This window comes from Rhinolophus sinicus, chromosome 3 (assembly GCF_057876585.1).
Source record: "Rhinolophus sinicus isolate RSI-liver-muscle chromosome 3, RSI-T2T, whole genome shotgun sequence".
NCBI classification, from domain to species: domain Eukaryota; kingdom Metazoa; phylum Chordata; class Mammalia; order Chiroptera; family Rhinolophidae; genus Rhinolophus; species Rhinolophus sinicus.
The window spans coordinates 126,642,877-126,668,436 of record NC_142503.1 but is presented as its reverse complement, the minus strand read 5'-3'; the positions used below and the strand labels follow the sequence as shown (position 1 = coordinate 126,668,436).

Genomic DNA, 25,560 nt, shown 5'->3' with positions numbered 1-25,560 from the left:
CATCAGAAGTTTCATTTTACATCCCTTCTTACTCAGTGTTCTTTCTAAAGGCCATCATTTCCATAACACACTTTTCATAACACCCTTGTCAAATGCCAAACTTAACTCGCTCACCCTTTTGTCCGTCTCCTTCTGCCAAACCCCAGCTTTAGATGACGCCTATGGTAGCTCTGTCTGTGCCTACAACTGAGAAGCTGGGCACTGGAGAAAGTTACATGCAGGCAGACAGTGTCATTCTACTACCTCCATGAGCACCAACTGCAAATGAGATCTCCGCAGCACTGGGCGATCCTACCACATTTCTCTTGCAGATTCATTCTCCCAGTCTCCTCAACTGTTGTTTCTCTCTCAAACTACCACCCCTTCTGACATCCCCACCACCAGCACCACCCCCATTCTCAGACGACCTTGTCTCCTAAGAGAGAAATGGAAACCATCACCCAGCAACTTCTTGTGATCAGACTAACATCTCTACCAATCTTTAGTTTCTCCCCTCCTGTTGCATCCTGTTCCCTCCTCTCATCCAAGGTCAACCATTCTACTTGGGCTTTGAACACTCCGTCCTACCTTCTCAGGCTCACAGAATCGATTATCCTTTCTCTCTCTCCCCCGTTTACTCAGTCAACTTCTCCCTTTCAAGCAGATTCTTCCCATCCTCAATTCTTACCTTTAACACGCTGCACTTCAAACTCACGTGTCTCTGGTTAGTGCCTGACATCTTTGCTTCCTTCACAGGAAAAATAAAAGTTGTCCTCATAGGGTATCTCCATTTTTTCATCTCCCACTCATTTCTCAACCCATTCCAATCTGGCTGGCTCCATCACTCCTTGAAACAGCTCCAGTGCAGGTCAACAATGATCTCTTTGTTGCCAAAACATAAGAATTACTTTTTCGTTCTTTATCTTTTGACAATGTTCGTTACAGTATTTGGAAATGTAGATAAATTTTCTCCCTGAAATACTCCTTACTTTGGCCTCAACAGCCAATGCTCTCCTTCCTACTGCCATGGCTCCCTTCTCTTTGCAGGCTTATCCTCCTTTACCTGTTCTTTAGGGTTTGAGCTCCTCAAAGCTGGAACCTAGATCCCCTTTTCCTTTCATTCAATATCAACAGGCAAAAGCCGAACTACCCATAGGGTCAAGCAGGTAACACAATTAAGTGAAGCAACCTTGACTTTCATTTCCCTCTCAACTCTGCAATTTAAAATATAGCAGAAGAGCAGGTTAACTGGCAAGAGACCCTAGGAATCAGGGTAAGATGACAACAGGGAGACGTACAGAGTATAATAAAAAGAGAGAGCAGATGCTCTAAGACAGCAGTTACTTAACTCAAGCCAGAGGTCCTGAGTTATACATGAAAACTCATGATGTTTAAATCTTGGCAACTGTATCAATTAAGATTTCATTCTGGTGCAAATAAAAGAAATCCCAGCTATACCAAAAGGATAATTTAATGGCTCTTTTAATTGAAAAGCCTAGAGGTACAGCTGCCACTGGGTTTAATCAGTGTGATCAGGGCCAGTTTCTCTATCTGGATTCTACTTCTTTGCTTTGCCAATTCTCAGATAAGCTCGACCCTATGGCAGGAAGGCAGTTGCCAGAACTCCAGAACATATTCTGCCAGGTTTAAGCAGAAAACAAAAAAAAGATTCTCTTCCTGCAGCTCCCTCAGTCTCAAAATTCCCCCGATGGGGCCAACTGGGATTATTAGACAATTCTGGAACCAACCGTTGTGGCTAGGCTACTCCGGGGATGATGTGTCTGACCCAGGGCTGGCCATTCATTTGGAGTCAGGGGTGGAACTTAATCTAAAGCCCAAAGTCTGAGATTGGAGGATAGGAAATTTCTTAAAAGGAAATTAGGGTGCTGCTATCAAAAGGAGAAAATACATTCTGAGCAGCCAAAAAACCATAAACATGTGACAGCAACTTGTTCAAATATTTTAAAAACACTATGCAGGCCAAATAAAACAGGCTTGCTGGCTGAAGGGGCGTGTCAACCTCCAGTTCCAATCCTCTTTTCTTTTTGTTTCCTAGGTGATCCCATCCAAAATCGAGCCTTCATTTACCATCTCTGTACCCAAAATGCCACATTTTTATCTCTGACTCACAAATTCAACTGCCTACTCAACATCTTCCCTTGGATGCCTCAAACTCATCTCAAATTCAATTTGTCCCAAAATGAAATTAAATATTTTCTCACCCTCCACCCCCTCCCATCCAAAGCTGGCCTTCCTTGGAGTTCTTTTGTGGGGGTGGGGGTGGGGGGAGTAAGGGGAGATAAGACAAAAACAACTGAGGTATCGCTTAAAAAGAAAAAAAAAAAAATCTTTCAGGAAGTCAGCTGTAAAACTCCACTGAAATTCTTTTGCTACTTCAAATATTCGAGAAAGACCTTTGCTATCTTAATTCATCTAAATTTGCAATTCCATTTTCCATCTCTCTTCCCAAAGTATTTTTAAGACACATACAAATTAAGTTTCATCATAACAAATACCAAAAGGAGAAAAATTATCCAGGGACAAAGGTGCTTTTGCTCGTGAGTTTGTTAGCACAGATGTAATGTTCTAGCAAACATATCTGATTTGGTCCTGACAGCAACCAGGAGGTTGGTAAGACAAATATCACCACATTTCATCAAATCTAAGAAATTACTGATTATAAACTGCACCATTATTTTATGAACCACTATATTAGGAAAAAACACCATAAATTAAACCATAACATATAACGTGCTATAAAACATATCTTGTTTTCGGATATATTAAAATGTAAAATAAGCAAAAAAGTATGTCTTAGAGTCTTTGAAAAACATTAGCATGGGGTTCATTTTTCAGATAAAGAACCAGAGGCTCAGAGACCTGCCCAAAGTTATAATTTAAAAGTTGAAGAATGGACTTGAACCTATGAGGCTAAGTTCCTTAATCCGTTTTTCCCTCAGTCTAGCCCTTGGGTTTGAACAATCTCTAGAGTTTCTGCTGAGGCCCCAAGAACTTTTCTGATCCAAAGCTGATGAAGGAAAATCAGAACTGAATCAACTCGACAAATGCTTTTAAATTGACATGGATTCTAAGATTGAGAATAATTTAGAACTTGACTTTTCTCTAATTCTTAGACAGCCTAGGAAACACTGCTGGCATATATAGCAATAAATGCCAAGTGCATAAGAAAAAGATGGCATCAGTAATTTCACTGCTAACTCAGTAGGTCTGCCACAGTTTGCTATTAATTTTAAGTATGATTCACAAGACAATTTTCACTTGTGAAGTGATATTACTGGGCATCTAGTCAAGGTAAAACTTTCATTCCTTTAAAATAAAGTACACCTATTTAATGATTTCTTTGTTTCTCTGTTTCTAAAATACCCATCTGGAACCGTGCCACGTTACACCTAATTACTGTATAAACTAATGTAAAGCAAATGTGTAAGCCTAAGAGTTCTAATCAGTTTGTGCAAGAAGCCTTTTGATTTTAACACCCAACATTCATTAAAAAGAAATTTTGTTGCAAAAGCCAATACATCTGGTGTGTAGGATCTGAAGAACAGAATAGGCTTAATTCATGACAAAGTTTTTTCGTTAAATCTAATTGTTTTACATGTTGTATTCCCCAGAGCATTTACAACAGTGTCTTACACATACAAACTGCCTAATAAGTACACAGGATAAGATAGACAAAAAGAAAAATGATCGCCCCTCTGTTTTTGTAAATGTTCCTTCTTTCTAGGCCTGGGATGGCTTTACAGGAGAAACCATCTAGCACCTTCTTGGTGGTGCCTGCTGTGAGTCTTTGTGCCCAAGTCACATCAAATTTAATACTGGAAGTTCTCAAGAGGCTGACAGTCTAATCAGTGGGTACAAACATACAAGATATGCAGGTGGCAGATTACCTTTAAGTGTGATTAGTAACTGAGCAATATACTAAAACGTTTTAATATGTCCAAGCAGTGACGGACGTAGAATTAGGAGAGCTAGTGTAGCCATGTGCTAGATATGACCAAATCACTTCTCTGAACCTCTTATTACTCACTTACTCATCCCTCAGGGCTACTGCAAAAGAAACTAAGGCAGGAGAAAATCTTATGCAAACCCTAAAGTGCTATACAATGTAAAGTAGTATTAGGGATACTAGTAAAATGTCCTGTAGCCCAGAATATTACAATGACTATTTGAGGGGTTGCTTAAGATGAAATCAGAGGGCTCTTTCTAAAATGCAAACCTGATCATGCATTCCCAGGTTGAAAGACTCCTTATTGCCAAAGGGTAAATTCTCAGCTGCTCAGCTTGGTAGATAAGGCGATTCAAACACTGGCTCCTCTGCAGCCCTATCTTTTGGGCTTTCCTTGTCAAAGGCCACAGCAAATATACAACCGCTCCCTGATCACACTCTCTTCCACACTTCTTTGCCTTTGCAATTTTGGTGTAGTTTCAGGCTATGATTATCTGACCACTCCCAAGACTCCCAGACTGCTGTTATAGCACCTTCCACATCACCAGGAGGCTCTGAGCTTCTCCAAGGCCAGGAGCGCCAGGGCCTTACTCCTCCCCATCCTAGTATGATATTCAACCTGCACCACCTCAGTAAATGTTCCTTGTGTGACAGGCAAGGGAGATCCTTATTTGCATACCACAAAAAGATGGCGCCAAGGAGAGAATTTTCAGGGTAGGTTGTCAACCAAAAAAAGGCTTAGAGGCAGTAGTAAAAATACTACAGGGCCTCAGCTCTTATCCAAATGCCCTAAGGCCAGATGCATATTGGAATTTTAAAATGTTGAAGTTTTAGAAAGGTAACATATACCTTATGTTCCCAGTACAGTGTAAGTCAGCACCCCATGCGCAAACGCAGTAATACTTCTGCAGCAAAACTTATGAGTAACCACCCTAAATAAAGAATACAAACAGACTCTCATTCACTGAAGTCCGATCTCACCACCAAGTGGGTTACAAGAGTTTTCAGAGCCTTTGGAGTCTGGAATTAGAGAAAAAGGATAGTGGGTCCATACCACCTGATTTGTGTACATAGCGCTTTCATTCCATTTTCTCATTTGCTCAGAAATTCACTATGGTAGGACTGGCCTATATTTAGGCAACAAATAAAAGTGGCCACACATCTAAACAGCAGCAGACAGCCTACAAAATATTCTAAGAAGAAGGGGTTCAGAGGCACATACAAATGGTTATCACCAATGGCAACTGTTGTAGCCTCTTAGAAGAAAAAAAACAAAAACAAAAACACAACTCTGGATCCAGCACCGAAGGACCAGATGACAAAAGCAGCGAAACACAGAGCAGGAAATGACTGCACGAATGACTGTGTAAATAAATACATACATACATATATACATATATACATATCATTAGGAACACCTATCACTGATTTCTAAATGACTCTCCAAGTGAGGGGCAGGAACAGAAATATACCCATACAATGGCATTTGTAAGCCAAAATCAAGGTGTCCTAGACCAGCCTGACTTGTTTCCATATCAAAATAGAAAAACAGTAATGCATGCCACCTGCTCTCCAGTACTTTGGGGAGGAACAGAATAACTCTTTTTGCAAATAAATATATAGATGATATAGATATAGGTATAGGTATAGATACAGATTAGCTGTATTTAATCTATATATAGATATTATATATAGAGATATATATTCTTTTAAACTCCCATGCAATGCCTCACATAAAACATTTCTTTTAGAAATGCTGGCAGGAGTAAAACTTTCCCTAAGAAACTGGCAAGTGCTTTCTTTTCTAAAAAGTACTACATAACTAAGAAGAGGAAGGAGAATGCATATCCCATTTGCAGTGAACCCTAACACCTGGATATCCATTTTGTGCTTACCTATGAATCTTAAAGTTCTTATTTCAGGGAGAAGGAGAATTCTGCCTCATACCATTTACGACAGGCACCTCTTGATTCTATCACACAACAGAGGCCAATAATAACAGCAATCGCTACCATTTACCCCACTGAGCCCTCACTACATGTGGCAGGGAGCTGAGCACTCTCAAGTTCACCTCATTTGATCCTGACATGAATAACAAAACCTACCTTATATGGTTACCAACCCATTTTACACATAAGAAACTAGATCTTCCAATAAAGACCCCAGAGCTTTTAAGAAGCAAAGCCAAAGTACAGCAATGCAATCTCTTGCCAATTACTTGGCTTCTACTCTGAAAAAAAAAAAAAAAAAAAAAAAAAAAAAAGTCACAAGTCATTCTTAATAGCTCACACTTCCATCCTCTACTATAAATCTCTTTCAGTAAGCAGTTAGCAGAAACAACCCTCTGGCCCATATCTAAAGCCTTCCCATGTGTCCCAGCTCAACATCTCAACATGTTCTCTCTCTCTCTCTCTCTCTCTCTCTCTCTCTCTCTCTCTCTCTCTCTCTCCCCACACACACACCCCTCAGAAATACTGCTTGAGTGTGCTCCATCCATCCATACCCTCCTGGGCACCTATCGTTTACCAGGCACTGTGCTGCAGATACAAAATGTACAAGTCCCAGTCCCATCACTCAAGTGTTCATTCTAGACATGCAAGCAAATAACCAGACTTGTACATGATAGTTATACGTGGCACAGGAGTAGCACAGATCGATTCTGACTCAGGGTGGAAGTTCTGTGGTCACAGAAGGCTTCAGAGAGGTGGTGACCATTAACTGGGTCTGAAAATGAGTGCAAAGATACAAGATGGACAACGAGGAGAAGGACATTTTAAGGGCAAAAGAATAAAAGTGAATGATGATGCTACCAGGGTACTTCACGCCGTTCAAAATAGTATCAAATGACAATGGGGAAAGAAGCTAGGAAAGAGGGATGGAACTGGCCATAGAGAAGCAAAGGTGAACAAGCCCCAGTCCCCAAAGTTGAATCTTCTATGCCCGTCTGACCACAGCACCAAACACAGCACAGCACCCTGCCCTATAGGAAGGGAAAAGGGAGGACATGGGGCAGCCAAAGGGCAAAGGAAGCCAAAGTGCTCATCAACTCACGAGGAGAGCCCGGCCACCTCTTCCCAATGTACTTTCCCCAACTCCTCTCAGCACCTGTATTCTTACCAGAAGCCCCGTGGATTCTAAAACCTAGTCTCTTGCCCTGCCAAGTATTCATGAGTCAAAGACCTTGAGTGGAGGACAAGATGCTATTCCATCAAGGGCTCTTCCCCCTGAGGGGCAGCTCTGAGGGCAGGCAGCATAGCGGGGGAAATGCTCACTGAGCTGGGTAGAGGAAGGAGAACTGATTTTAAAAAGACAGCTTTTAGAGGGAAATAGCTGGATCACAGAGCACCAGTTACAGAAGCTTTAGTATCCACCTAAACACCAGGGCACAATAAAGACTGACAGAATTCTTGGGTTTGTATCTGCCTTTTCCAACTAAAGGATGAAATGAACGAAGGTATCATGTAGTTCCAAGAGAGAGTGGAGAGTGAATAAAACAGAACAAATGCAGGGGTAAAGACAGAAAGGCATACACGAGTGTCCCAGAATGTTTGAAACAACGGAGGTGGGAAAAATAAAGATTGAAATAGATAACCTAATGACAATAGAGGAAATAGACCAACTAAAGGTAAATCATTTTGAACAAGTTCACCAATACGGTGAAAGCATCCAATTCTGTGAGGAGAAAGCACTGTGGGAGAACTGCTCCCAATGACCACCAAAACACTAGAATTGGCCAGTGTCCAGTCTTAAAGAAGGTTGGTGATGGTTACCACCATCCTCTTACATGTTTCTACACTGAGGATGGAGATTAAGAAATCATTTGTTTTTAGCACATTCTCAGTCCTGGGCTGTGACTTGCCTGGAGCACCCCAAAACCTGAAATATAAAATAATCTTTAGAAACAAAACAATAACAACAAAAAAGCTTAGATCTGACCTATTTTTCACTCCCCTCTCCCTCAGTCTTCATATCAGTCAATAGAGTAACATTAACCCAAAACTCACCCATTGACTAATCCTTTTATAGAAGGACTGGATGAAAAAAGAAACACAGGCCTTTACCTATGCATGAGCAGCCACCCAAGAGAGATACTTCATCTACCAAGAGTCAACTGTCATCATGTGGCCAGTGCCCTCTGAGCAACAGCACCCACTAGTGATGGGGAAGAATACAGGGGGAAAAGCAAGCACAGACGGACAGATTCCTTCAATTAGTGTAAAACTCACCATATTTCACAAAATTATCAACTATAACCCTCACAGCCACCCAAAAGCTGGGCGTTATGAGGCTCATCTGACATTGGAGACAGCGATGATCAAAAGCGTTGAGTCTAACATAAATGAAAAATACAGATTTCTAAGTGCTAACAGGTTCACAATTATTGGAAATGCTTCCTGAAAACTCAAGTCATATCTCCACATGGCCGAATGCCTTTGGGCTTCTACTTCAGTTATGAAATGTACCTCTTACCCCAGCCTCACTAAATTGTACACAAACTGCTGCTTCCCACCAAGCATGCATGCCATCATTCTAAAGAAATCCCTCCTACTCAAATAATTCAGTAAACAAAAGCTAACTGAGCACCTGTTACATGTTACACTATGAAGATTTGAATTTATATTAGAGAACTATCCTGCTACCAAACAGTGTACCGTCTAGTTGGGGATACATGACAATGTCTACAGAATGGGACCACCAACCTCCAATCATGCAAGGTGGAAACCAAGAGGTAGCCCCTGATGCTTCCGTCTTTCTCACCCTGTATTGCCAACCCTTCACCATAACCAGTTATATCACCTCCCTATTTTTCTAAACATCCACCAAGTTCTCTCCATCTTTACATCATTTCTTCCTGAACTACTGAAAAAAACTTCTAAACTGGTCCATCCACATCTCCTCTTGGTCCCCTACAATCCGTTCATCCATTCTCTTCACTGCAACCAAATCGATACCTTGTCAATCTGATCGCTTCTGACCCTTGCTTAGAAGACCTCATGATTCTTGAGAGAAGACTGTCGTGTACCCCTTCTCCTACATTCCCAGCCACAGGGGCCGTCGTCTGTCCCTCATTCATACCACGCCCCCTTCCACTACAGGCACTTTGCACATTCTGTCCCCTCTGCAATGCCATCCCTCCCTCTTTAACTCCTACTCATCCTTCAGATTGCTGCTCATCAACACTTCCTTAGGAAGGCTGCCCCGATTTCCTTAACCAGGCCAAACCCCCTCAAATATGTGCCTCCTCCCACAGGCACTTAGAACATTTAATATTCTGTGCAATTATTTTTGTGTACAGCTTTGAAAAGAAATTCTCTGAAAGCAGAAACCTTGTCTGGTTTTGCTCACCATGGTAGTTGGTTACACGTAGTAGGCACTTTTGCTGAATGAAATAAACAGAGCTAAGATCAATACAAAGCAAAATGGTGAAAATGCCCTGATAAAGATGCAGATAAATGGCGCTGCAGGATTTTAAAGCAGACCATTCGCCTTTTACAAGGGGTTTCCTGGGGATTTCTCCATGTCTCTTCACTCCCGCATAGCACTGTGACATGGCATCCATGTGAAGAAGAGGAGGGGAACTATAATATCGTTCTGTCCTTTCTCCTCTCCCAAGCCCAGACATGAAATCAACAAGGAAAAAAGTAGGGCCCCACATAGAAGGAGCTTGGCCCTGTCTCTGTTTGCCTTCGATAAAGGCAGGACAAGGAGGGATTGCTAATACAAGGGGTGCCAAAAAATTGTATACACATTTTAAGAAAGGAAAAATATTATTAAAATTGCAATACTCAATATACACCGATAACAAAAGATGAATACAAGTCACGTTTGACTTCTGCAGTTACAAGAGGTGCTTACCATCAGCGTGGTTACCATTAGCGTCCAGACACTTCTGATGATGGTAAACTACTGCTTGAGCAACATTGACCAAAGTGTCCACTTGTAAACATTTTATTGGCACCCCTGGTATACACAAACCTACTGAAACAGTTGTTCCAGGTAAAACTGCTCCTAAGTACCCCTGTCACATACCATAGCATCTCTGTGAAATCCTTTCCAGAATGTGGGTCAGCACCCTGATATGAAGCTGACTATCTTTCCCTCTCCTCTAAATGTCATTAGACGTCTCTCTCCTCCTTCAAAAATCCATTTCTTGGGGTGGCCAGATGGCTCAGTTGGTTAGAGCATGAACTCTCAACAACAAGGTTGCTGGTTCAATTCCCGCATGGGATGATGGGCTGTGCCCCCTGCAACTAACACTGAAAACAGAGACTGGACTTGGAGCTGAGCTGCGCCCTCCACAGCTAGATTGAAGGATAACGACTTGGAGCTGATGGGCCCTGGAGAAACACACTGTTCCCCAATATTCCCCAATAAAATTTTTAAAAAAATCCATTTCTTCTGGAAATTTGCTATAATGAATTTCTCCCATCACTTACCTAAACTGAATACATTTATAATGCAAGAGCTGCCCACAGTGATATACTTCCTATTAAGAAATGTCTGACCTTCCCTCTTCCGATATCCAATGACACAGGAGTGGCCTCAGGCCCAGCCCCTCCCATCACTCACTGCCTCAGTACAGCACCATATGGTGGTCAAGAGCCTGACCCAGAGTCACAATGATGGGCTTGGACCCTGGAACCAAGAGACAACTTCGCTGCACCTTGGTCTCTACCAAACAGGGTGAATGACAGCACCTAATTAACAGAGTTGGAAGAATCCACAAAAAAATGGTGTTAGCCCTGGCACATCACATGTGTGCAACCACTAACTATTAGTATAATTAATATCATGTTAAGGAAGCCTTAGGTAGTCCACGAAGCAAGCTCCATGGAAAAGTTCTCAGGAAACACAGAACTGTAGACACGTGTACCTGGAAGATAACACAGCATCCTATAAGGAGACAGAGTTTACTGGAGCTCTGCCAGAGGTGACAGGGACACCATGACCTATATCCTAGTTACACCCACTCAGAAAATAAGGATGTGGGCGGTCCTTTACTCCTTTCGCAACGTATACCTTACTTGTATTTACTCAGTGCACTGTAAAATCCAAAACACAAAGCACTATTTATAAGTTCCTTTCTTTTGGCAGGAGGTGAATAATGAATTCAGATGTCCACCAGCCAAATCCAAATCCAAAGTGTACAAACTGCACACATGTGTAGGATAGAATGATTTGCTAAGAAAACAGGTAAGGTGGCCACACTGGGGATTCACTAACTTCTCCTTAGTAACACCCAGCTCTTCACACCTGCTCTAGAATCCTCCACAGGAATTAAATGTGGTAAGAAAATAAATATCCTACCAGGTGAGGTTTTCATTAAAATGTCCTCACATTTTATCTCAAGTACCTCATTTTATCCAGGGAAAACTGTGAATATGAATGAAATACAATTTTAATCTGTACAGGAAATGATTTCGTTATCTGGATACCCACAACCCAGGCCTTTGCCCTGATACCCAAAGCAGTACAGGAAATAAGGTGCTAAGAGTAAACAAATGACCAAACAAAGAAACCATTCTACTGAGCTGTCTCAAGAGAAGGCCAGAGGCTTCTTTGCTATGGCTTTGAGCCAGAAAAATAGGTTGTAGCTTCTGCTTTTGAGTATATACTCAGCTTTTAGACGACATTCCCAATCTCATTGGAAGAGGGCCAGCTTGTTGGGGTCCACGAGCCAGGGAGGGTGAGAACACACCTCTGCAATGGTCAAGTGTATTTTCGGGTCTCTCCCAGGCCCAGCACATCTCAGGGGCAGCTGGATGCCCCAGTGTCTGTCTGAAAGCAATCTGCCCAGGACATTCTTTTCAGGAATAACTTCTGAAGGTCTTTACTAGACACCAAAGCGATTAACCCACTCTGTTTCAGAGAAAACTAATGGGTGATTTTCTTTTAAGATCAGGATTCAATGAATATTCAAGAACTCAGCAATATTCTGCCCGTCCTGGTCAGATTTTATACACAAATACCCAACTGGACAGAGACCATTTACTACACAGAAAATAGTTTCCAACAGTGTATGCACCAACACATCTTACAGTATTTCCTGGGTGGCTGCTTGCCAGCCAGGAAGAAAAATGAGCAGAGTAAGGCGTGTGGATGAGACTGTGAGTCCTGGCAGGACACTGGAAGGCCCTAAGTCGCTCCCAAATAGTAGGACCCCAGGAATCATGTTTGGGAAGAACAAGTGCACTGAAGCCTGACTCCCAGTTCTCCTCTCCCCTCAGAGCCCCATTGGGCAGGGCCCCGCCCAGTTCCTGGGGGTCTATCACAACACAGGGTGGAAAACAGACCTTCACCATCTGCCTATGTTTTTCTGGCTGCAACAGGTTTGTAATTCCTTTAACACTTGTCAGAGGGGAGGCAGGGTGGGAGAAAGGAAAAGGCACCAGTGGCCCTTCCGTAAGACAGAGATAGGTTTTACTCCTAAATCATGCTCTCTCTTTCTAAATCTCTTACTTTTCATCTACAAAGTGGAACACTCACAATAGAAAGTACCTCAGAGGTTAACATAAAGATTAAAAGAGACGAGGAAAAGAAGTCACTTAGTGTAGTGTCTCCTTCCTCCCTGCTAATGTCTTCACTCTTCCCCCAAGAAAGGAAGTTCTCTCTCTTTATAGACAAGCCTTAAAAATAATGCTTTGGTTTTAAGTCACCCATAAAGCACCTTCCTGATTCACTGGACTGGGTTCTGAGAGGTCTTTTTCCCCAAAATTATATACATGCTCAAAGTACATTATGAAACCAACGAAAAATATCCAAAACAATATACTCAAAGCAATTCTGAAAATGTTTCAGCAATACTTTTGGATTTGGCCTATAATCTTCTAGAATGACTGCCATAAAAGGCAAGCTCATTTGGAGGTTAACTGCTTTTAAGCTTTCAGGTGCTCTCACAATTTTACAATTGCCCTGGACCATGGGGCTCCTCACCTTTTCAGTAAGTCACCTGCTAAAGGTTTTATTCCTCTACATATTCTCATCTCACCTCGTCCTGTGCGCTTCTCCAGAAATTAGTTTGAGAATACAACCAGATGTCCCTGACAAGTGAGCCCCTTCACTATCGATTTCAAGGACTTTTCATAGGTGTTTCTGTGGAACTCTCACTTCGTTTTCAAAAGTAAAGCAAATAAACAACACAACTGAAAAATAGGCAAGAGGCTTGACGAGGCACTTCACAAAAGAGGGACAGCCAAATGCCAATATTCACATGCAAAGATGATAGGCTTCAAAAGGTGATGAGAGTTACAAATTAAAACCATAATAAAAGACCTCTCTACAAACATCAGAATAGGCAAAATTTAAAGGACTTACACTAAATATTGGCAAGAATGTGGAGTAATGGCACTCTCATTCACACCAGATGGGAACAGAACTTGGAATGGCCATATTGGAAATCTACTAATATTGAACATATTCACATCACAAGACCCATGTACACACACACCAGAAATGCATACCCATGTGAACTGAAAGACATACATGAATGTTCACAGCAGCATTATTCATGATTTCCAAAAACTGGAAACAATTCAAATGCCCCTCACCAGTATTCGTGGTATGTTTATACAATGGAATACACTCCAGCTGCTGCTGCATGTACGGTGCAGATGAGGTACAATATTGAAAGATGTCAGGCATAAAAGTACAAAAGTAGGAGTGCGTCTACTTAAAACTGAAAAACAGGCAAAGTGATCTATAGTGTTAGAAGTCAGGACAGTGGCGCCCACGGAAGTACCGGAAGGGGCAGGCACAGGGCAGAGGCTGGCGAGCTGGTGGCTCTCTTTCTTGATCTGTGTTAAGATTGAATGGGTGTGTTCACGGAAGGGAACTTCACTAAACTGTACACATGTGATCTGTGCTTATTTCTGTATATATGTTAAACTTAAAAAACAAAAAAATCACACACACAAAAAAACACCTAGATGCCTCCTCATGTGCAAAGCCAAATATGGCAAACCAATTCAATTGCCCAATGGCATAAATGTATTTGAGCAGCCAGGCTCAAATACACTTAGTATGAAGGGCAAGAGACACCAGGTCCTGCTCGCTCACCCAAGCCTGCCCCCAACTCCATCACTTGTGAGCCTGTGGGCTTGACAGAGTGAGACTCTCTAGCCCTCATCACTCTCATGTATAAACAAACAGCTGGGTAATTATGAGATACAATCTCACTCAGGCGAGATACAATAAGAGCACTTGGTGGACCATAAATTGGTACACCAATATTGGCTCTTAGGATGCTATCACATACCGGAGCAGGTGGAGTTGGAAAGCAGGGAGGAGAGCCTGAGACTTATGGAGATCTTGGAGAGCTTTAAAAGGTTACTTTCAAGAGTTTTAAAGGCCAGTGGCACGGGTTGTCAAGTCTCATTTCAACTCAGACAGGAGTTATTATACTTTTTCATTCCCATAGCTGTACCATTACAGCTGCTCTGTAATAACCTTTCCATCATAAACAGAGCGCTTTTCAGCTCACATTTGGAAATAGTACACAGTCTTCATTTTGAAAGCATCAAATTTCCCTTACTCGCAGTTACCCTCTCTTTCCACCTTAAGCCTCTCTGACTGCCTTCAGGCAACTTCCAGTTCCTGGGTGTGTATTCTAGATGTCTAATGTCTCTCTCTGGTTAGAAATTAGGTCTCTTCAGGCAAGACAGTGCTTAGACTAGCAGGCGTGGCTTTGTGTAGACTCGAGACTCCTTTAGGGCCTTGGGCCAAGGACGAGTAACCTCCTCATTCCTGGAAACCGGTTATGAATGCAGAATCCCAGGCCTCATCTCACACCCAATGAATCAGAATCTGTGCCTCAACAGGATGCCCAGGTGATTCACATGTATACAAAGGTCTGAGAGGCACTGACTGAGGTCACACAGCCTGTCACCTGGCAAACCCGGAGGACCAGGGCTAGAGGTCACAGACTTGCTCAGATAAGAGTTCATTCTAAGCAGCCCCTGTAGGAATGACCGAACCCCAAGCCTGGGCCCCTGTGAAGGAGCTATGCTGCTCTCCCTATTACTCTATTTTCCAAACTCAGAGACACATTTTTATAGAACTTGGGAGTGGGCAGTGAGTGGGCAGAGGACAAAGGAGATGAAAAAAAGGGAGACAGAAAGGCATATCTGGTCTCATTTCTCTGTACTGTCAGGAAAGCTGGAAGGGGTGGGGGAGAGGAAAAAGGGTAATATGTGAGAGCTGAAGCAGGGAGGAAAGGCGAGTCTATTTAAGCTAAACCAAGCTTACTGTTGAGAGCAGGAACCCTGAAACCAGAGTACTCAGGTGCAACTCCCAGGATAGCTGCCGGATTCGACAAGTCACTTGACCTTTCTCTGCCTCAGTTTTTCCAGCTGTAAAACAGGAATAAATAACGGCCTACCTCTGACAAGAATCAGTATTTGTAAAGTGCTTAGAACCATGTACTATGTCAGCACATAATATTCTCCAGGGAAATGTTAAATAATAAAAATAATATACGGACAGAAAAATTCATAGATAAGACAGTGAAGGAGAATCCCAGAAGGAAGCAGCTATCTAGCTCAACATATTTTTATTGATTCCTCTATGCCAGACACACTAGGCCTCAGGGATACAGAAACGAAGATGCCTGCCTCTGGAGGAATTCACAGTCTAGTGGGGTTTGAGAGCAAAGGCTCTTCATAAATAAGGTGTCTGAATTCAGAATTCTCTGTTCCATTTTTAAAAAATCAACTACTAGATAAGCCAGTGGGTGTGTGGTTTGCAATTTCATAAAGAAATAAAAATCAGATTAAAAAGAACAAGTGTCATTTTCCAGTAAGTGAAATTGGGAGAAATGTCCATTTTATTAGCATTGAACTCTTTATATAAGCACCAAATTTCTACCATCAAGGTAGGTTTCTTTGGTTGTTTGTTTTTTTTTTAACTACTGTTATGGTTGCATATGGATTTCATTTTTAAAGGACTTATTTCAGGAACTCCCAGCTTTATCCACCCAGCAGCACCACTTCCTTATTGCTGCCTTAACGATAAGGCAGATTAAATTCTTCAAGAATATTAACTTCTTAACTACTAGATACTGCTGGCTTTCACCTTAGATTGTGTGAGGCAACATATTCCTAGGCAGTCTCAAAAATAAAAGAACAGCTTACTGATATATAACCTCTCTGACTGAACTTCATTTCCAGCAGTGGTTATGTGATGAGATAATAGCACACTGTGGGGACAGAGGCCCAGAGAGCAGTTCCCGGCTTTTGGCCTCACATGGAACAGTGCTGGCTCGGGTAGTAGATGGCCATCAGCTGTAACCAGTTATCCATTAGCCACTAACATAACTGCTGTGGCTAAGCTAGAGGGGGGTTGGTTGGCAGAGAAGCAGACAGCAGCTGCGTCCTGTGTCTCCAACCCAGCCGCCAGCGAGACTATAGTGGTATGACTCCCCTACCTATGGCTCTGTGGGTGTTCCTTTTCGGCCTCACCATGTCCTGCGTTCTTATGCGGGGTGTGGGACCAGAGACCTTGTGTGACTCCCCACACGACAGCAAGCAATGAATTTCAGGCTGTGAAGCCTGGAAACTAGCTTGGTTTACAGCACTTGGAGTTTTGTTAAAAATCTTAAAAACTATATGGTTTTTATTTTCCCCAGAAGAAAGTAAAAAGGATCTGTCAACTTAATTGAAATGTAAACACAATCTCTTATGTCCTCCCACTTCAAATGAGGATAAAGGAGATAAAAACAGAACACAAGTGAACAAGCCACAACTCACCTGTGTAACCCTGAGGAAGTACCGAGCCCAGCACTGAAGAGGCTGGTGCAGACTCTAAGTGCATCTTAGAGCTCACAAGGCCCTCACAAATGCTGTTCACTTGAGCCTCAAGCCAACCCCATGAGGCAGCCTGGCGGGGATTATTATTGGTCCCAAATAGCAACAAAGGGAACTAAGACTCTGATGAGGGCAAGTGACACGGCTCCAGGTGGGAGAATTGCGGTCAGTGCCAGGATTTAGGTTCCAGTTCTTCCTCTTTGGCTGTTCCTCATTAACCTAATTCAATTTAACCTTCGCAGAGCTGATGGACTCACAGAAGGCAAACTAATGAAATGCCCAGATTTTCTGAAGTCAGCATGAAGCAAATATTTTCAACCTCATCCCGGGAAACTGATCTCCATTGTGCTAATGAAGCTCAGTGATCTGAGCTTTGGTTCCCTTTACTTCCACTGGTCTTTATAAGAGAGAAACACCAATAAGTGAGAGGGGAAGGCAGGAGGGTCAGAGACCACCCCACCAAAGAAGTTGTCATGCGGGGACTCAGCTCCCACTCCCCGCACAAGAACGCAGGACATGGTGAGGCCAAAAAGGAACACCCATGGAGCCACAGATAGGGGAGTCATACCACTATATTCTCTCTGTTGGCTGGATTGGAGACACAGGAAGCAGGAGCCACACGATCCTCGACCTGCCATCCGCTTCTCTGCCTGCCCGCCTGCCAGCCAACGTAGCCACGGCGGTTATATAAGTGGCTAATGGCTAACCAGTAACAGCTGACGGCCATCTACTACCTGAGCCAGCACCTTTCCACCTGAGGCCGAGAGCCTAGAAACTGCCCTGTGGGCCTCTGTCCCCACAGAAGTGAAGCAACAACTGAGCAGTTCGCACATGACTTTCTGGTCAAAAAGAAACCAACTGCATGAAAGCAAACACCCAACATCTTGACTAAAAATTATCCAGATTCAGCTAAGACTAGCCCAGTGACTTTACTCAAACTATGCTAATTTGAGAACCAATAAGCAAATTAATGTTTCCCTGAGGACTAGGATTCATACCCCACTTCCCCGACATCCTCTCTCGACACAACCCTTTCCACACCAGTCAAAAACCTCTTTGAATCCCTTGGCTTTCTTCATATACCTTTTCCTTAGTCCTTCCCATAGAATCTGTAGCCCTTGTGGGAAGAAAAAGGCACGTGATATTTCACATTCCAGGAGCATCATGCAGGACTTTCCTGTGAGCTAGGTCTTACTCTCATCTTACAGATGTGGAAACTGTGGCTCAGATGTCCATTGCCTTGCCCAAATTCCCACAGCAAACGAATGTTGCAGTCACCTTTCACATTCAGCTCTGTCTCACTCCAAAGCCATCTTCTCCACACTGTATCCTTAGCTTCTACTCAGAGTCATCCATGGGCCGGCAGCCTTCCGCATCGGTGGGAGCTTATTATAACTGCAGAACCTCAGGCCTCAACCGGGCCTGCTGAATAGGCACTTTAACAAGCTCCCCAGGTGTTTCCTGTTAGAGAAGCACAGCTACAACACACTGCTAAAGAGAGAAGAAACATCTCTACTGACGGGACAGCACTCTCAGCTCCTGTGGTGTTAAACCTCGCTCAGTATCATGACTCGTGGACCCAAATATGTGGATGCTCATTTAATGCCAAGTACAATGTGAGCCCTGTTTAATACAGAGAGTTTTTAAAAAGGTCCTGACAGAGTTCCCTAAACAAATTAGAAGATGACACTAAAATGTTTACCACAGTCAAATCTTAAGGGAGAAGCTAAACTGAAGTTGCCCAGTCAGCCTATTGCCCTCTGGTGGATTACAAGAAGGAAGCCTAAATATGGAATTAGTGTCCAGAGGGAAGTCCCAAAACAGTCTAATCTGAAGATCACAAGGCATTTGCCATGAAAACTATCCCACTGACTCAGAAGCAACTTAGAACAAAACACTTCTAATTCAAGGGAAGGATTTCTAGATGAAAGAGTAACAGGAAAATCCTAGGAGATCCAATGTCAAACAAGGAGAAAAGAATTATGTAGATATTTTTCCCCCAAAGCAGAAAATTTGGCCTGAAACTGATACCCTACTCCACTCCTGGATTTCTCGCACCACGTTTTTCTTATTACTCTCTTTAGCCCCAGCCACAGCGGCCTTCTTGCTGTTTGGTTGTTTTTGGTGTGTTTTTTTGCCCCAGTTGAGATATTCACACCATAAAATTCACTCTTTTAAAGTATACAATTCAGTAGTTTCTAGTGTATTCACCAAGTTGTGTAACCATCACCACTATTTAATTCCAGAATATGTTCATCACCCCAGAAAGAAACCGCATACCCATCAACAGTCACTCCCCACTCTTCTCTCTCCCTAGCCCCTGGCAACCACTGCTGTACTTTTTCTGTCACCATGGATTTGCCAATTCTGAATGTTCGTAATGGAATCATAGAATATGTGGCCTTTTGTGTCTGGCTTTTTTCATATAGCATGTTTTCAAGTTTTATCCATGTTGTAGCATGAATCAAATACATTCCTTTCTATAGATGAATGAGATTCCATTGTATGGCTAGACCACATTTTGTTCATTCGTCAGTTGATGGGCATTTGGGTTATTTCCACTATTATGAATAATGCTATTTTGAACATTTGTATATAAGTGTTTGCATGAACATATGTTTTCTATTCTCTTGGGTATATAAGAAGGATTGGAATTGGCCACGAGATACTTCTGTGTTTAACATTTCGAGAAACTACCTGTTTTACCAAGTGACTGCACCATTTTACATTCCCACCCACAATGTATTATATGAGGATTCTGATTTCTTCACATCCTCACCAACACTTATCATTTTGTCTTTTTTTATTATAGCCATCCTGGTGGGTGTGAAGTGTTATCTCACTGGAGTTTTGATTTGTATTTCCCTAATGATTAATGATGTTGAGTATCCTTATTGGCCATTTGTATACCTTCTTTGAAGAAATGTCTATTTAAATCCTTAGTGCATTTTTAAATTGGGTTATTTGCCTTTTTATGGTTGAGTTGTAAAAGTTCTTTTTCCTAGTTTTAGAAACTCCAGTTAAGACCCCTCTTCCTGGGAGGACTTCTAAGAACACTCTTCCCCCAAATATCCAGTATTCTTCAACTGGACCCACATTTTAATTAATTCCTCTGTACCTGTAACCACTACCCTCTGAAGGCCTAGAAACACTTTCTCTCTCCCTTCCTGTCTCATGCACACACCCCCCCCACCCCCCCACCCCCCACCCCCACCCCCCCCACCCCCCACCCCCACCCCCCCACCCCCGTTTTCAAGCTGAGTGTTGTGCCTCCCCTCATTTATCCACAACTACTGTGGTCACAAGAGCTCATCTGCTACATCAGTGAATTTACAGAATCAAGAACTTAATAGGTTTTTAGACTACCACAGATCCACTCGGTCTCACTCACCTGTGCTAGGCATGGTCCATTTCTTGTGCGCTCTGAAAATTACTTATATGCAGATACAAGTACAAGTTTTCACACTCCTGCTCCATTACACCACGAACCTAAAACACCCCTTCTCCTCTCTACAAAAGTGCTACCCATCATTTACAGTATTTTGATAGTGTAGTCCCTCCGTAGAGACCTTAGCCACCCTAGCTTACAATGGTTCCTCTCTACTCTGAGATAAAAAACAGTAATCACCTATGGGTTCATTAATCAATTAACACCCATATTTAACAAATGCTCTTTCCCGTAGGGATATACTAGGTGAAATCTCCCCATCCACAGATGGCGTTACACAACTTATTAGAATCGTTAGAATTCAGTAATGGAGACTTAGAAGACACACTCAAAACTCCAAAAATATTCTGTGTTCTGTGAAATGTTTAAATGAATAAACATAACTAAATTTGTGTCAAGTGCAGTACTTCTCAGAGTCTTTGATACGATGGTGCACATGTTGCGAATCTCTAAGAGAGAAAAATAATAGACAGTGCTTCCCAATTGATTTGCCCTTTACAGAGCACACCTATCAACATCCACTCCGAAATCATTCTTCTGACATACTCTGGGCACTGCTGAGCTAATTCAATTGCTGCTCACTTCTCTCAGCAGGAAAGCACTGAGTAGAAACCATACCTTCTACTGGAGTAAACAACCAAATTTGCTTTGTTTTAGAATGCCATCAATTGGAAGTCACCCTATTAACATGCCAGTTTACAGGAAAAGGAAAGAGAAACCATACATTAAATGTGTTCATAATTTTAAGATCTGTTTGGATTTCTGAAACTGGAAAAAGATGAAATGTGAAAAAAAAAAAGTATATTAGAATTGAGTAGTACAACCCAAGTGTTAGGTAAAAAGCACCCTTTAGGAAGGTTGAGAAGAGCACGGTTCCAGGAATGGGCCGTGGCTATGACCTGGTGACAACAGCCCTGATGACCAAAGAGAAATAAAGTATCAGAATGACTGTCTCACAACAGACTTATTTAAGGGAGCAAAGATATCAAGTGGTCATATACTGAGAAAAGCGAACAACAGTGATAAGGAAAGAAGCTCCCCCCATGCTGGAAAATATCCTAGCAGCAAAAAGTACGGGTAACACCTAAAATATAAACATCAAGTTATAGGAAAGAATTTTAAAATAGAAATGATCCCTACTCATGCTAAGTAGGAGAAACCATTTAAATTAGCCAGTGACTCTTAAGAATTACAACCCGAAGTGCTGATTACACTCAGGAAGACAGACATGGGCTTTGCACTTTTATCTACTGAAGCACTAAGTGGTACACTTGAGTTTTTGAATAGGTTTCTGACTTACAGATAGGTGTCCCTAGTGCTAATCATTGTAAAACTAAAACAAAGCACAAATGGAAAGCTGAGATAAAGCATGATGGCCAGCTGGGACTCCATTTGGCACAGCAACACAAGACTAGTTAAAGTGTCGGCTCCTCTCACACTTAGTCCATTTGGGTGCTAGTACCTACAACTTATTCTTGCCTTAGGATGTCATCTCAGGAACCCTCCTGACTCCAACAGGCTCCTGAAGCCTCTTTGATACAAAGGAGCTAAAATTCAAGGCCAAAATCTAGGCCATCATAAGTCATGATGAACTCTCAGCCGGGACCTTAGTTTAGGGGACAAGGAAAACAGCTTAAGATTGGGCTGTGCGAAACTAGTGCTTGATTATAAACTAAACATGGAGCAGCACTGATACTGCACAGTTGCCCCTAAAAGTCAGCCTTCCTCCCCCTCAGAGAATAAGAGAGGCTCTGCGTCACTGCCACCACCACCATCCTCTAGAAGGAATGGAAGGCCTTCACCTGATCGCACCACCATGGGACATCTGTAACTGGGTGTACTTCCCTCCCCCTGAGGCCTGAGGAAGTTGTCCATTCAGAGAAGGGACAACTGCAAATTGTTTTTAAACCTGCTCATAAGTGATTCAACCTATTGTCTGATCTGAAGGTTCAAGTTGCCAGAACTTGATGAACCCCCTCTCCACAAACGCCTGAGATCCCCCAAAAGAAGGAAATAGGGTAGGTGCTGGATTTATCAACATCAGGATCACCCATCTCCGTCTACCCAAGAGTGACCTAGAAACAAAAGACTCCGTACCTTACAGTACAAAAAGAAGGGGAATCCTATCTTTTTTTGTGTAAAATTAATTCATTGCAAGAGCAATCAGAATTACTAAACCTGGACAATGGTAAGTGGCACAGGTATTGGAAATATAAAATGCTTTTGGCAAGTTTCTAAAACACCCTGTTTCTATATATGAGATATTAAAACAATGGCGTTTCACAACAAACCTCACTTCTCTTTCTCTCACCTCATAAGTCAGTGATTTTTATAGGTGTAATTCAGGTGACTCTAATGCTCACATTTGAGAACCACTGCCCTAGGATTAGGGAACATGCACGGATGGGGTGGGGGGCAGAGGCGGGGGCATCAGGAGCCTGATGAAACCCTTACTGAGTGAGGGAGAGACAATCTTACCTGTTCTTGACTCTGATTAGCATTGACTCTTAACCTCACAGACTGATTTCCCCAATGAGGGGTTGAGTCCTTAGTTCAAGGTCATTGTTAGAGGCTAAGCCAGGGCTCCAGTCCAGGGTCTGCTGACTTGTTCATCAACCTTGGATCTGAAACAGGGGCCCAGACTCTGAACACTGATAAGGCAACCCCACTCTATCTCCTAATTTACAGCGTGTTGCTTCCCTCAGATAAACATGAGGACTGAGACGTCAAAAGAGAAATGGATTGAAAGAAGAGAAAAAGAGAAGATAAATAGCTACTCCGAAGATCTTAGCAACTAAACCTCTTGGTGAGGAGTGGGTAGAGGGAAGAAGGCTTAGGTGTCTTGTTGTAATGAAAAGAATTGGTTAATTTAAAAAAGAAAACTGAATAAAGGGCACAGACACAATAAGACATAAATGGTGCTTTAAAGTTTTCTTAGTACTTTTCATTTTCATTATCTCACCCAAGTCTCACAACAACTATGCAATAAACAAGATAAGGTCAGTATTATCCCCATTTGACAGAAGAGAAACTGAGACTTAGATTGGTTAGCAATTTATCTACCAGCACAGTCATCCCCTGTAAAGCTACAACTTGACCTCTGGTCTATCTGGCCTTGGAACCTCTGAAACCACACCAAGTGATTCCCACATCTGAAAACGTGCCCCAAAGGAGACTACCCGTAGGAAAAACCACACAGAAAAACATACAGCACAAATGGTGAGCCCCTAAAACATGGCACTTGAGCAGTGTGTGGGTGCTCCTTTAAGAACTTAACACATAAACCCAACAGCCAAGGTGTTCAGCCAAAAAAGAAAACAAGAGCGGCATATTTCTAGGGTGCATAATCATTTCTGGACCAATTCCCACTAGCAGCCTCAGAGGCGAGGCAAACAGCGGCTCACTGGCTGGCTGAAGCTCCTCCACCCCCAGGGTTATGACAGCGCAGCTCTGACTCGTGTGCAGGCAAAACCCCAAAACTCAAAACAAGAAGTGAAAAAAGTGGAGCCAAGAGAAACCGTCAGCATCCTTCACACCCTCGCAATCCACATAATGCCCGGGGTCGCCTGAAACGCGATCTTATGAGGCCGGTGGTATGAGGTGGACCTTCCTGTGGACCCACCGGCCCTATCTCTTTCCACTCAGTCCCTGAAGGGGAGAGGGTTTGTTATGAAGTCCTGGAGCCAAAGCCCAAGGCAGAGATAAAACCCAGGCGCCCTCTTCTCAGGAACAGTATGTCCACCCAAACTCTCCACCTGGCCCTCCCCCCTGGTCCTGTCTCTGCGAAGATGAACCGGGTGGGATCGGTGGGGTGCACTAAACCTGAGGAAAGGCTGGAGGAAAAACCCGGCTGTCCACCTACCCCAGCCACATTGCCCCACGGTGTGTAAGGTTCCATTCCCGCGCGCGCCACAAGCGCTAACTCGGAGCCCAGCGCCCTTGGCCACGTTTGAGATTGAGGAGGAGGCATCGCCCAGCTAAGCGCCATGGAGGCAGGGAGCGGTGCCCGCCAGGAGAGCCTACCTCAGTTTTGACAGAGAAGATTTTCCTAGAAGACGCCGGGGAAGATGTGGGCGATTCGTGGATTTCAGGCGGGGGTGGAGGAGCTTAGCCCAGGGGCGCAGCGACCCACTCTGGTCCTGCACACTGGGGGTCTCGGGCTGCACACTAGAGATCGTTGTATCGCGGGGACAGTGAGGAAATAAAGGCTCCATCCTCAACTTTGTCGGAGGAAACTGCTCCGCTCCGCGGCTTGCCCAACCCTGTCCGCACGCCGGGTCCCGGGTTTGGGGCGAACCAGAGACCCAAGTGCCTTTCGGCGCGCACTAGGCAGCTGCGCCTGGGCGTATAGCCCCCTCTCCGGCCGCCCGCCAACTTGGAAGCATCTGTCTGGGCGCCAGCCTACTCCTCCGACCCCGCAGCAGGGTCCGTGCCCCGGCCTCCGGCGACGGACCGAGCGCCAGGAGTCCCAATCGCTGCGGCTACTGCAACCGCATCTCCCCTGGCCTGGCCTGGCCTCTGCCTCCCCTGCCAGCTCCCCACGCCCCGGCCCTACCGTGCAGCCCGGCTCGTGCCCGGGCAGTGCCACTGCGCGGAACGCGTCCCAGCCGGCGAGACTCCTCCCTGGGGACTGCCCCACGCGGGGCTCCGGGCTCCGGACAAGGTTTGGCCCGCTGGGGTGCTGGCTGGCTGCCGCTCGCAGCTCCCGCGCCGGCTACTGCTGCCGCGCGCGAAGAACGAGGGGTGGGTGCGAAACTCCCGGCAACTCCAACTCCAGGAGCCGGAGCTCCAGCTGCAGCCGCGCGCCCGACCGCAGCCGAGTGCCAGCGCCTGCGAAGCAATCCTGCCCCCGCGACCGCCTCTGAGCATGCCCAGTGCCGCCGTGGGCGAGCCTGAGCGCCCCGGCCCGGGGCAGAGAGCTGAGGCTGGGGCCGGTGACCCACCCCAGGCTCCAGAGCGCGGGGTCTGGGGGACGGAGGGAAGGCACTGGGCCTTGGAGGAGACCCTGGAGCAAAGGGCCAGGGAGACACAGTGTGTGGAGGGCAGTGCAAGTTTCACGGGTTGTGGGAAGTTTGTCGGTTAGAAAGGTGACCTGCTTCATTGAACCTGTCTGCGAGACTGTATTCGAAAGGACGAGGAAATATGTATTCTCCAGGAGAGAATAAATGGAGACAGCAGATGAGTGTTAGCCATAGCACTCGTACCTTCATGCCTAGGGTTGCAAACTCAAAGAACTCTTGGAGCAGGCAGTTGTAAATGAGTAAACCCTGTGGGAGGCGTCTAACTAGAGAGCTGTAAGGGCAGAGCTACTCTGCTCTAACTGCCCATTGCTATCATGGAAGAATTTGGGCCTACTTTTGTTAGGT

The 25,560-nt window shown here is 44.0% G+C and overlaps 1 protein-coding gene across 2 annotated transcripts in view; it reads right to left on the bottom strand.

Annotated features, from left to right (window-relative positions):
• The window catches only part of STXBP6 (syntaxin binding protein 6), a 236,486-nt gene extending 211,603 nt beyond the window's left edge, over positions 1-24,883 (bottom strand). For both annotated transcript variants that reach the window (XM_019718447.3, XM_074328106.2), the window contains exon 1: positions 24,750-24,883. The gene's annotated coding sequence lies outside the window, so the exon portion shown is untranslated. The remainder of the gene's footprint in view (positions 1-24,749) is intronic.
• Between the last annotated feature and the right edge of the window lie 677 nt (positions 24,884-25,560).